This window comes from Alternaria incomplexa (genome assembly GCF_024043165.1).
Source record: "Alternaria incomplexa strain BMP 0042 chromosome Unknown scaffold_38, whole genome shotgun sequence".
NCBI classification, from domain to species: Eukaryota; Fungi; Ascomycota; class Dothideomycetes; order Pleosporales; family Pleosporaceae; genus Alternaria; species Alternaria incomplexa.
In genome coordinates, this window is record NW_026249887.1 from 5,016 (window position 1) to 16,100 (window position 11,085).

Genomic DNA, 11,085 nt, shown 5'->3' on the forward strand with positions numbered 1-11,085 from the left:
TAGGGCTATGCATTTTGATTGCAGATCATAAATTTAAGGTTCAACTCCTTCACATCCCTAGGTTATACCTATCAGTATTATATTTTTATAAAACAAACTCTTTTATCCTCCCCGCAAGCTTGCGGGGGAGGATAAAATAAATAAATAAAAAACAATGTAGTATTTGAACTCACCTATACAAAATTTTTCAGATTAATTTAAAGGAAATAGTTACTTACTCTCTAATTTTTGTTCGGATATTTATAAATTACCCTGTAAAAAAAAAGTAACCGTAAGCTTGCGGGGGGCGACTAGATATCTTTATAACATTCTTTAATAGCCTTTATAGCTCAATGGTAGAGCGGAATACTGTTAATATTCTGATAAATGTTCGATTCATTTTAAAGGCTTCTCATTTGCCTTTACAAAATTTTTCAGAATAATGTTAGGAAAATTGTTACTCCCTAGAGGATGTAAAAGGGGAGTTCGAATCTCTCTATTCTGATATGTTACTAAATTCATTAATATTATTACTTTTATCTAATGCTATTACATCAAGACGAGACAAATCTATCTTGTACTCTAGAGTAACGATTACTATCTTACTTATTTCAGCTTTTATAGCTTATGATAATTTATCTCTTTTATTTTTAGCAAAAGGTATTGGAATCTTCGGTGGGTTATTCCATACTACGGCTACTACGAATTTTTTCCACCTGTTTATCTTTTTAATAACTAGCGTTATCTTATTGTTAACTTCATTTTACCCTAGAAAAGTTTGATTGAAAGAATATAGCAGTCCGACTAGACTTTTATTTACAAAACTAGTTTACTACGGAACCTTACTTTTAAATAAAATGGGAGAGCAGTTTAAAATAATAGAATACTCCTTAATTATCTTATTTATTGTTACAGGTAGTGTTTTTCTAATTTCTACTAGTGATTTAGTATCCATATTCCTATCCATAGAATTACAAAGTTATGGACTGTATTTATTATCAACTATCTATAGAGATTCAGAACCCGCTACTTCAGGTGGTCTTATGTATTTTTTACTAGGGGGATTGTCATCCTGTTTTATACTATTAGGTACAGCGTTACTTTATGCAAATTCTGGTACCACAAACTTAGACAGCTTATATATTATAACTAGCATATCTAATGTAAGTAAAGACAACCTTACTGGGCTACTATATTGATATAAATCTTACTATATACACATAAGTTTACTATTTATAGCTGTAGGATTCTTATTTAAAGTTTCCGCTGCACCATTCCATTTTTGAAGTCCTGACGTTTATGATGCTATTCCTACTGTTGTTACAACTTTTGTAGCTATAATAGCAAAAATTTCTATTTTTATTTTCTTATTAGAATTAGTTCACTATACAAGTAAACCAATACTAGATCTAGATTTTTCTTGAACAAATAGCTTATTACTTAGCTCTCTTTTATCTTTAGTTGTGGGAACTGTAGTGGGTTTAACACAGTCTAGAATAAAAAGACTTTTTGCGTTTAGTACAATATCACACGTAGGGTTTATATTATTAGGATTAAGTATACACACTGTAGAATCAACACAAGCCTTTATATTCTATTTAATTCAATACTCTATCTCAAATTTAAATGCTTTTATATTACTATTAACTATTGGTTACTCTCTTTATTGTTATGTAGATAATACAAATTCTACCAAAAATATTGGAAAAGAACAGGATAGTAATGAAAAACAACAGGATAGTAATGAAAACAATGGTAATTTAACCGATGTTAATAATTCTCCTATTCAACTTATTGATCAGTTGAAAGGATATTACTTCATAAATCCTGTTATAGCCTTAAGTTTAGGGTTAACTTTATTCTCTTTTGCGGGAATACCACCTTTAATAGGGTTCTTTGGTAAACAGATGATTTTAAGTGCAGCAATTGATAACGGGTATATTTTTATGAGCTTAGTTGCTATATTAACAAGCGTTATAAGTGCTGTATATTATTTAGCTATAATAAAACAAATCTTTTTTGATAAACCAGATTACCTAGTAAACGATGAACTAATAGATTTTAATGCAGATGGTTTAATAACGGATAAAAATACTATCGTTCAAAAAGTGAACGTAAATATAAACAATATTGTTATATCAACCTCATTAAGTTTATCTATTTCAGTTATTACATTAGTAATAACATTATTTATTTTTATACCTGAAGAATTATTAAGTTTAGCTAATATATTAGCATTAATCATTTTTAATTTATAAATGACAAGTACAACTTTTTTCATTATTTTTATACCTATATTAGCTATTATATTATTAGCGGTTAATTTAATCTTAGCACCCCACAATCCTTACCAAGAAAAAGATAGTGTTTTCGAATGTGGTTTCCACTCGTTCTTAGGTCAAAATAGGACACAATTTAGTGTTTCTTTTTTTATCTTTGGACTTCTTTTTCTTCTATTTGATTTAGAAATCTTACTAGTATACCCTTACAGTGTAAGTAGTTATACGAATGATATTTATGGTTTAGTTATTATGATGGTATTTTTTGTACTATTGACCTTAGGATTTATATTTGAATTAGGTAAAAATGCATTAACTATTGATAGTAGACAAACTTCTTCATATAATAATGCAGATACTACTACACCAGTTTCCTTTATTGCTAAATCTTATAGCACAATTCAAAGTAGCAGTGATTTATATAGTAACAACAATAAAAATATGTAAACTAGCGGGGTTTTTAGTTATACCTACTGTTTTATTTGGTGTTTATCCTGCACCAATATTAGACGCTATCCATTATTCAGTTTCAACGTTAATCTACCTTTTTGTCCTATTCTTATCTTTATTACAAGAACAATAGTAGGATAAAACCTATCTAATAACTCTAGACCCGCCGGAAGGGCGGGCCTTGTCCGCTCCCCAAGGGTCAAAGACCTTCGGAGAGGGGACTAGATAGATTTTATTAAAATAACGGTTATTTTACCGTTAACTTGTTATGAAAAAGGTAAAATTTGTTATTTATAGTAAACTTTTATCTATTATAGTATAACAAATCCTAGTTTGAATTTACTGGTATATTGCAGTCTAAGTTTTATACAGAAATTAGGGAGGGGAGAAGAGTAAAATAAACTTTTGCTTAAAGCCCCCTAAAAATATTAGTTAATACACCCTTTATTATAAAATATATAATCTATGATGCACATTAAATAGATAATTACCATGATTTAATTAAAATAGACTTTATATTATACTTTTTAACTAAATGTAATTTTAAGATCATCATCCTAAATTTAAAATGTTATATTTTCCAACCATTATATCTGTTCTTGAAGTATTGGCTGTTACTGTACCTGTTTTATTAACAGTAGCGTTTGTAACTATAGCTGAGAGAAAAACAATGGCTAGCATGCAAAGAAGACTGGGACCTAATGCAGTGGGTTGATATGGTCTACTTCAAGCATTTGCCGATGCTCTTAAACTTTTATTAAAAGAGTATGTTTCTCCTACACAAGCCAATATAGTATTATTTTTCCTTGGTCCGATTATAACTTTAATCTTTTCATTATTAGGATACGCCGTAATACCTTATGGTCCTGGTTTAGTGCTACTAGATTATAATCTGGGTATATTATATATGTTAGCTATGTCTTCATTAGCTACATATGGAATTCTGCTGGCTGGATGGTCAGCTAATTCTAAATATGCTTTTTTAGGGTCTTTAAGAAGTACAGCTCAATTAATTAGTTATGAATTAATTTTAAGTTCTGCTATACTTTTAGTAGTATTATTAGCAGGTAGCTTAGACATAACTGTTATTATAGAAGCTCAAAGAGCTATTTGATATGTAGTACCTTTATTTCCTATATTCATTGTGTTTTTTATAGGATCTATAGCGGAAACAAATAGAGCACCATTTGATTTAGCAGAGGCTAGTTTTTACAATTGTAATTCTACTTAGAATGATTTGGCCTCTTTAAATATCGCTATATGCTGAAAACTTTTAAAGCTTTACATACGTTGACCATACCAGTGTTATTGCCATGCTGTATATGAAGTCATGTAAATATTGTCAAAGATGTTACAATAAACAATCAGCAGGAAACCAAAATAATTTTAATTATGAGCAGGATCCTCAGAGACTACACGCGATAATACAGTTATATAATTGTATATGATATAGCCCATAAGAATACAAGAGTATGTTTTTTGAGATAAACCCGAATTCAATTTAAAAACACTTACAGAAAGAAACCTAATTTAAATTTTACATTACGTAGACCTTATTATACCTCAAGTTCTCCTAAAGAAGATAATCCTATACCTATATTAATTATAACGAATTTACAGGATAAAGATAGCATATTTTCTAAACGTGATCTCCCATTTTTTTTTAATAAAAAAATTGGAGGTATATACAGTTTTTTAAACATGGTTAATGGAAAACAATATATAGGTAGTGCAAAAGATTTATACTTAAGATTAAACGAACATTTATCAAATAGAAAATCAAATAGGGCTTTACAGATTGCTATTTCAAAATATGGTTTAGAGAACTTTAACTTTTGTATATTTGAATATTTTACTTATGAGAATAAGACTACTAGCTTTAAATTATTAACTGAATTAGAAACTATGTATATAAATAAATTTAAATTTAGCAATTTATATAATTTTTTAAAAAATGCTTCTAGCTCAGAAGGCTACAAGCATACAGAAGCTGCTAAAGAAAAATGGTTGAAAGATTTAAAGATAAGACTAACCATCCTTTCTGAGGAAAGCATCATGATGAAAGATCTAAATCTTTCATTAGCAAATCTGGGTCATTAAATCCTATGTTTGGTAAGACACATTCGGAAAAAACTAAAGAGCTTATAAGAAGTAAAAGAGTTAAATATCCTAATGGTGTAGGTATCTATGACCTAGATAACAATATGATAATAAGGTTTGATTATGCTTCAGATCTAGCTATTTATTTAAATGTATCTAAGGTCACTGTAAGTAAATATATAAATAAAGGGTTGGTTTTTAAAGGTAAATACTACTTAAAAGTTAACTCTTTTAACGAATAAGTAAAGTATTTACTGATACTCTACAACACAGGAATCAGAACTAGTAAGTGGGTTTATGACAGAGCATTCAGCTGTTATTTTTGTATTTTTCTTTTTAGCTGAATATGCTAGTATTATTCTTATTTGTATTTTAAATAGTATATTATTTTTAGGTGGTTATCTGTTTGACTTTAACTATTATCTATATCCTTACTTTTATTTAGTGCAATTTATTGCAGGGGATAGTTATATGTATCTAACAGAAAATGAAACTAATTTTAATGTAATTGACTTTGATAATTACAATTCAGTAATAGGAACAACTATAAGTGGTGTGGTAATAGGACTTAAAACTTGTGTAATGATCTTTACTTTTATATGAGCGAGAGCCTCATTCCCGCGTATTCGTTACGATCAGCTTATGTCCTATTGTTGAACTGTTTTATTACCAATAGTTATTGCATTTATTATACTAGTCCCATGTATATTATATAGTTTTGAAATAATGCCTTGTAATATACCTTTATTATAAATTAACAAATATTTATCTAAATAATAATTTTTTATTATAAATGTGTTATGTTTTTAAATATTATACTAGAAAAAAGTTTTTTGATTTGTATAATTTACCCTAGTCCCCTTACTTTTTGAGTATATCATGAAATATGTAAAAAAAAGTTAGGGGGAGAAGATAGTATAGCTTTTATATATAATTATTTAGTAAATTTTCTAAAATTTTTCTATGTATTATAAGTATTACATTAACATAGATCCTATAATAGAAAAGAAACTAAAAACTGTCTAGGTATGTAAAAAATTTAAGTGTGGAAATATATATTGTGATCCTAACTAGTACTTAAAGGTTTTATGCTACTAGCTCTTTAGTTTAAAACACTTTTGTTGAGTTTGCTGTGTTAATTAGGTCACAATAACTATACTGGTGGAGTATAAATTGTATTTTATAATATATCATTATTTGAATGAATAGTACGTACAAAAGAGCTTATTGACATAAATTAAGGTGTTTTACAAATACAAGAACGATAATAACAAAATAATTTACTATAACAGTCATTACATACCTGCTTATTATTGTAAAGTACAGCTGTACTAATAGACAAGTTTTTGTATTTATTGGGCTACCTAATGAGAGAAAGGTGTTTTTCTATCAACACTCATCTCACACTACCCCGGGAGGATTGGCCCTTATTTGCGATTTTGTGACTCACATCTGTATGGGAAAGTATGAAGATACTCTTCTAAACCACTCCATGGAGGCTCAAGGGTCAACCCCTTAAAAATCCCCACCGGAAGAAGAAGTATCACATACTTCTATATAAGTCGGTGAATATTTCTTATAATGATTTATCAATTCTTCTTTTTTCACCAATCTATCGTCTTAATAACTTATTTTTTCGGGACTATTCACATTGATTTTAGTGCATGTATGTATCCCCTTTTTAGACTGAACACTTTTAAATTTAGTGAGATTCCTATGATTAACTTCTACAAATTTACTGGGATTTTCTTTAATGTATTTGTTTACCTTTTCTATGTCTTTTTCCATTTATAATAAATTAGTTTCACTTTTCAATTTTTTATATTTTGAAAGAGATGAATAAATAAACGGAAATTCCCTATTTTCATCTATGATTATCGTTTTGATAAACAAATCTAAATTTCGTTCTGTAAGATCCATTACAGGCTTATTCACAGACTTATCCGGATTATAAAAAGATTGTGTTACAATTTTATATGCACTAGTATTAAATACAACGATCATTAATCTACTTAAATTGAGTTGGTGAAAGACTTCCTTTTAAATTATTTTTCCCACTACTAATTATTATCCCAAAAGTTTTAAATATAACTTTTAGTAATGGTAATCTAACTCCATCAACAATTAAGAATGTTTTTCACCCATGATCTCTATGTGTAACTAACGACTCAACCATATCCTCTTTAAAAAAATTCTTTATATTGCATTATTCTATAAAGGTGTGTACCATTCTCTATTTTATACCCCTCCGATACACGCCTTCTATTTCTTATAATTCTAATAATATAAATCTTTTCCGTATCTAAGAAAATAGCCCCAAAATTACGACGTATAACATTATTATAAAATGCTTTATCTAAATAATTTCTATTAAAAACAATAGAGGTAGTATGAACAACATTACGTTCTTTCTGAGATGAAAGTGTAATCCCACTCAAATCAATTATTGTTGAAAAAGGAGCATTTCTTTTAACTAAAGAATACAAGAAATTCCTATCATTCTTTCATTTCTCTATCTGAGTTTTCTCAGATGAAGTATATATATCTTCAATTAATTTTATACTTTTTTCTTTAGCAGCAAACTCCACTGTATCCAATTTTTTTTTTAACATATCTAGTAATTTTTCTGTATTCATTTTTTTTATAATTTTTAGTAGAAAAAAAGGGAAAAGTGAAAGAACGCCCTTAACCGTTTTAACCTTTCACGGGAGATATTAGGAATCGAACCTACAAATATATCTACACTGTTAATAATATTACACCTGGATCTCCTTTTATTTATTTTGCCATTGTTGGTTGCTTTAGTTTTTTTTGTATAAAAAAAGAAACTAAAAAAAAAGTTAAACAAAAGAAAAAAAAAATAAGCAGCAGGGTAGAAAAGAACATGTATATGTTTTTTTCAACCCATGCGGGAATATACAAAAATATAACTAATATAGGTGTAGGTTTATATGATATACACAATACTAAGTAAATATATTGCTCTAAAATGTGAAAAATCTACAGTTAGCATTAATGACTGCTAACTCAACCCTTTAACCCAAAAGTTCCATTTCTTGTCTTAGAATTAATAAGGGTATATTGTGTATTGGATTTAACGTAACCTCTTAGCATAGTAGATGGTTTATTATTAAATGAGGAACGTATGTTTTTTAAGCTACCTGCATATCTATACTTAAATACAGCTCTCATAGCTGTTAAACGTCTTGTTAATCTACCTGATGCTTCAAATCTTACACCACTTACTACTTGTTGTTTTATGGTATTTATAATATTGTTTTTGTTCATTGCTTCAATATTATCATCAAATGTTATAAGTGTGTGTAAATCAGGTATTCTTACCATTTGTAAAATAGCTTTTCTTAAAACTCTTACTGCTTTATTTTTCCTATCTCTTAATTTTAAAGCTACTGCTGATGAAAATACGTCACTATTTAAATGTATAGATCTTAACTCAACTAAGTTAATTTCTACCTTTTTGTTGTATAATTTTTCAATTAAACTAATTAAACCTAAATTTCTTAAGTTTAGATTTAAGCTATTGAATTTAGATTTATTAAAATTAAGTAATTTTAATGAATTAAATAATATTTTTTGTAATCTAACTAATTTTTTTAAAAGTATAATGTTATAAGTAGGTATATTACTTAACGTAAGGTATTTTCTTCTTAAATCTACTAGGAAGTATCTTATTAAGTTGTTATTTGTTTTAAAGAAAGCCATATTTCATTTTCTAAATATGAAAAAGTTATTTTTTAATAAAGCAGGTATTCTGTTTTCATGGTTTGGTACAAATACTCTTTCTCCATCAACAATTAGTTTTCTATATTTTACAAGTACAAGAATTTTTAATATAAACCACTCAATAGATGATTTTTGTTTATTATATATATATAATGTTATAAAAAGTTTTGTGTTAGTATGTTTTAGCTCAGCTCTACTTGCATATATTTTGTTTGCTGAATAACGAATCTTGTTATCACGTCTACGTTTAAAAAGAATTTTTATTTTATCTTGTAGCATATTACAATAACTTCTAAGTAATTTATTTACTACAGCATCGTAACTTATTAAAGATTTAATGTAAGATTTATTGTAAGAGTATACACTACTAAATCATTCTTTACTAGAAGACGTATAAAAAATAATGTTATTATATTCATCTCTTTCAGAATTACTTTGTATTTTTGGATTTTTTTCTATAATATAGTTAGTACTTAATGGTTTATCATTAAAACTATTTTGTTTATTTTTGAATATGTTTAACATAGAATATTGTTATGAATTATTGGTATAAATTAGGGCAAAACAATGAAAGTTATAAGTTTAATTAATATTGTACATCCTTACTACATTTCTATAAATTTTTATGTTTATTATCGTTAAATTTAACCATTTTCCCTTTAAGATAGGTGTGTAATTATGAAAAATAAGTTGGAAATAAGTGATTCGAACACTTAACCTGCCGCGTGTAAAACGGATGCTCTACCAATTGAGCTAATTTCTTTTTTTATGGGGGGCTTTAAGCAAAAGTTTATTTTACTCTTCTCCCCCCCCCTTAATTGCTGTATAAAATTTAGACTGCAATTAACCAGTTACTTCATAAGATGTATATACTGGGATTTGTTATACTATAATAGATAAAAAAATTACTATAAATAACAAATTTTACCTTTTTCATAACAAGTATATGGTGATCTAATCGTTATTTTACTATTATGAACAACATGTATCTACAACTGCTTGCATACTTTCCACAAGGTTTGTCCCGCTTGCTTCTAATAATCCTTTAGCCGTAACTTTAATGGTATTGATATCATTAGTTGTTTGTTGTGAAATACCCGGTTGATTTAATTCTGAATCTGCTAGTTTATTTATATATCTAAACTAGTCAGAACTCAATTTAATTTCATTCTGTACTATTTCACCTGCAACATGAACTTTATTCTCCGCTTGAACTAACAACTCCCTACCACTAGGTAAACCACGAACATGATCGTGAAAATCCCTAATCTCATCTCTTAGTGGTTCAGAACTTTGTTAAATAACAGTGCTTTTCATAGTAGAATTACTATTTTGAGACAATGCTAGTGATAAAGATATAAGTAGTGCTAGAGTAATAATAGTATTATTAATATAGGAGTTAAATAAAAGATAAAATATTAACCCTATCATGATATACAATGCATAAGATGTTATAACTCCAGTGTTTAATCTAGAAATATTATAACTTATATTCAATAGCCCTTTCTCTAACCCATAAGGACCTAAATACTCTACGGATCCTTTATCTATTACTTTCGTAGTTTGCCCACCAAGTTTTAGTACAATACCTGTAATGTATCTGTTGTAAAATAGTTCTATTAAGAAACGTTGATTAAAGAAACTAAATATGTTGTAACCTACTCTAGATAATTTAAAGTAAATTAATATAGTAGATAAGTATTCAGACAACACTATAGCAATAACACTTAATGAGATAGTGAATATTAATGGTAATAACTTAAATAGAGTTGGTACTCCAAATTCAGTATCTAACATTATTTCATGAGAAGGATGTATAAATAAAGCATTATCTGCAAAGAATCCTGAACCTAACCCTATAAACATGTCTTTTGTTATAAACCCAAAGAATATTGAGAATACAGCTAAAATCATTAAAGGTAAGCTCATAAAGATATCACCTTCATGTGCTTGTTTATAGTTTATTAAAGGTCCATTAGGATTAGTTAAGAATGTTAAATACAACACTTTTACAGAGTATAATGTAGTAAACATTGCTCCTATAGTAGCTATTATATAAACAACAGTACCAGAGAAATAATATTGACCATAAGCAGATTCAAGTATAAAATCTTTTGAATAGAATCCTGTCATGAAAGGGAATGCAACTAAGCTTAAAGAAGCTATAAGCATTACAGAATAAGTAAGTGGTAAAAATGGTCTTAACCCACCATATCTTCTAAAATCTTGATTGTCAGCTACAGCATGGATAACTGCACCAGCTCCCAAGAATAATAGTGCTTTATAGAACGCATGGTTCACCAAATGAAATAAAGCTATATTATAAGAAGATAAACCTACAGCTATAACCATCATCCCAAGCTGGCTCATTGTAGAATAAGCAATAACTTTTTTAATATCTTGTTGGAATAAACCTATTAAAGAACTAAATACAGTTGTAATTGCACCTAATCATAAACATAATAGTAGCACAGTTGAACTATATTCTATTAAAGGAGATGAACGCATTAATAAATACACACCAGCAGTTACC

At 27.9% G+C, this 11,085-nt stretch overlaps 2 non-coding genes across 2 annotated transcripts; one reads left to right on the top strand and one right to left on the bottom strand.

The window, feature by feature from the left end:
- The first annotated feature begins 318 nt into the window (after positions 1-318).
- On the top strand, positions 319-389 carry J4E90_011063. The gene has a single exon. It is a non-coding gene; the product is annotated as a tRNA-Asn (tRNA).
- Positions 390-9,238: 8,849 nt separating this feature from the next.
- Positions 9,239-9,315, bottom strand: J4E90_011064. Its single transcript has one exon. It is a non-coding gene; the product is annotated as a tRNA-Val (tRNA).
- Between the last annotated feature and the right edge of the window lie 1,770 nt (positions 9,316-11,085).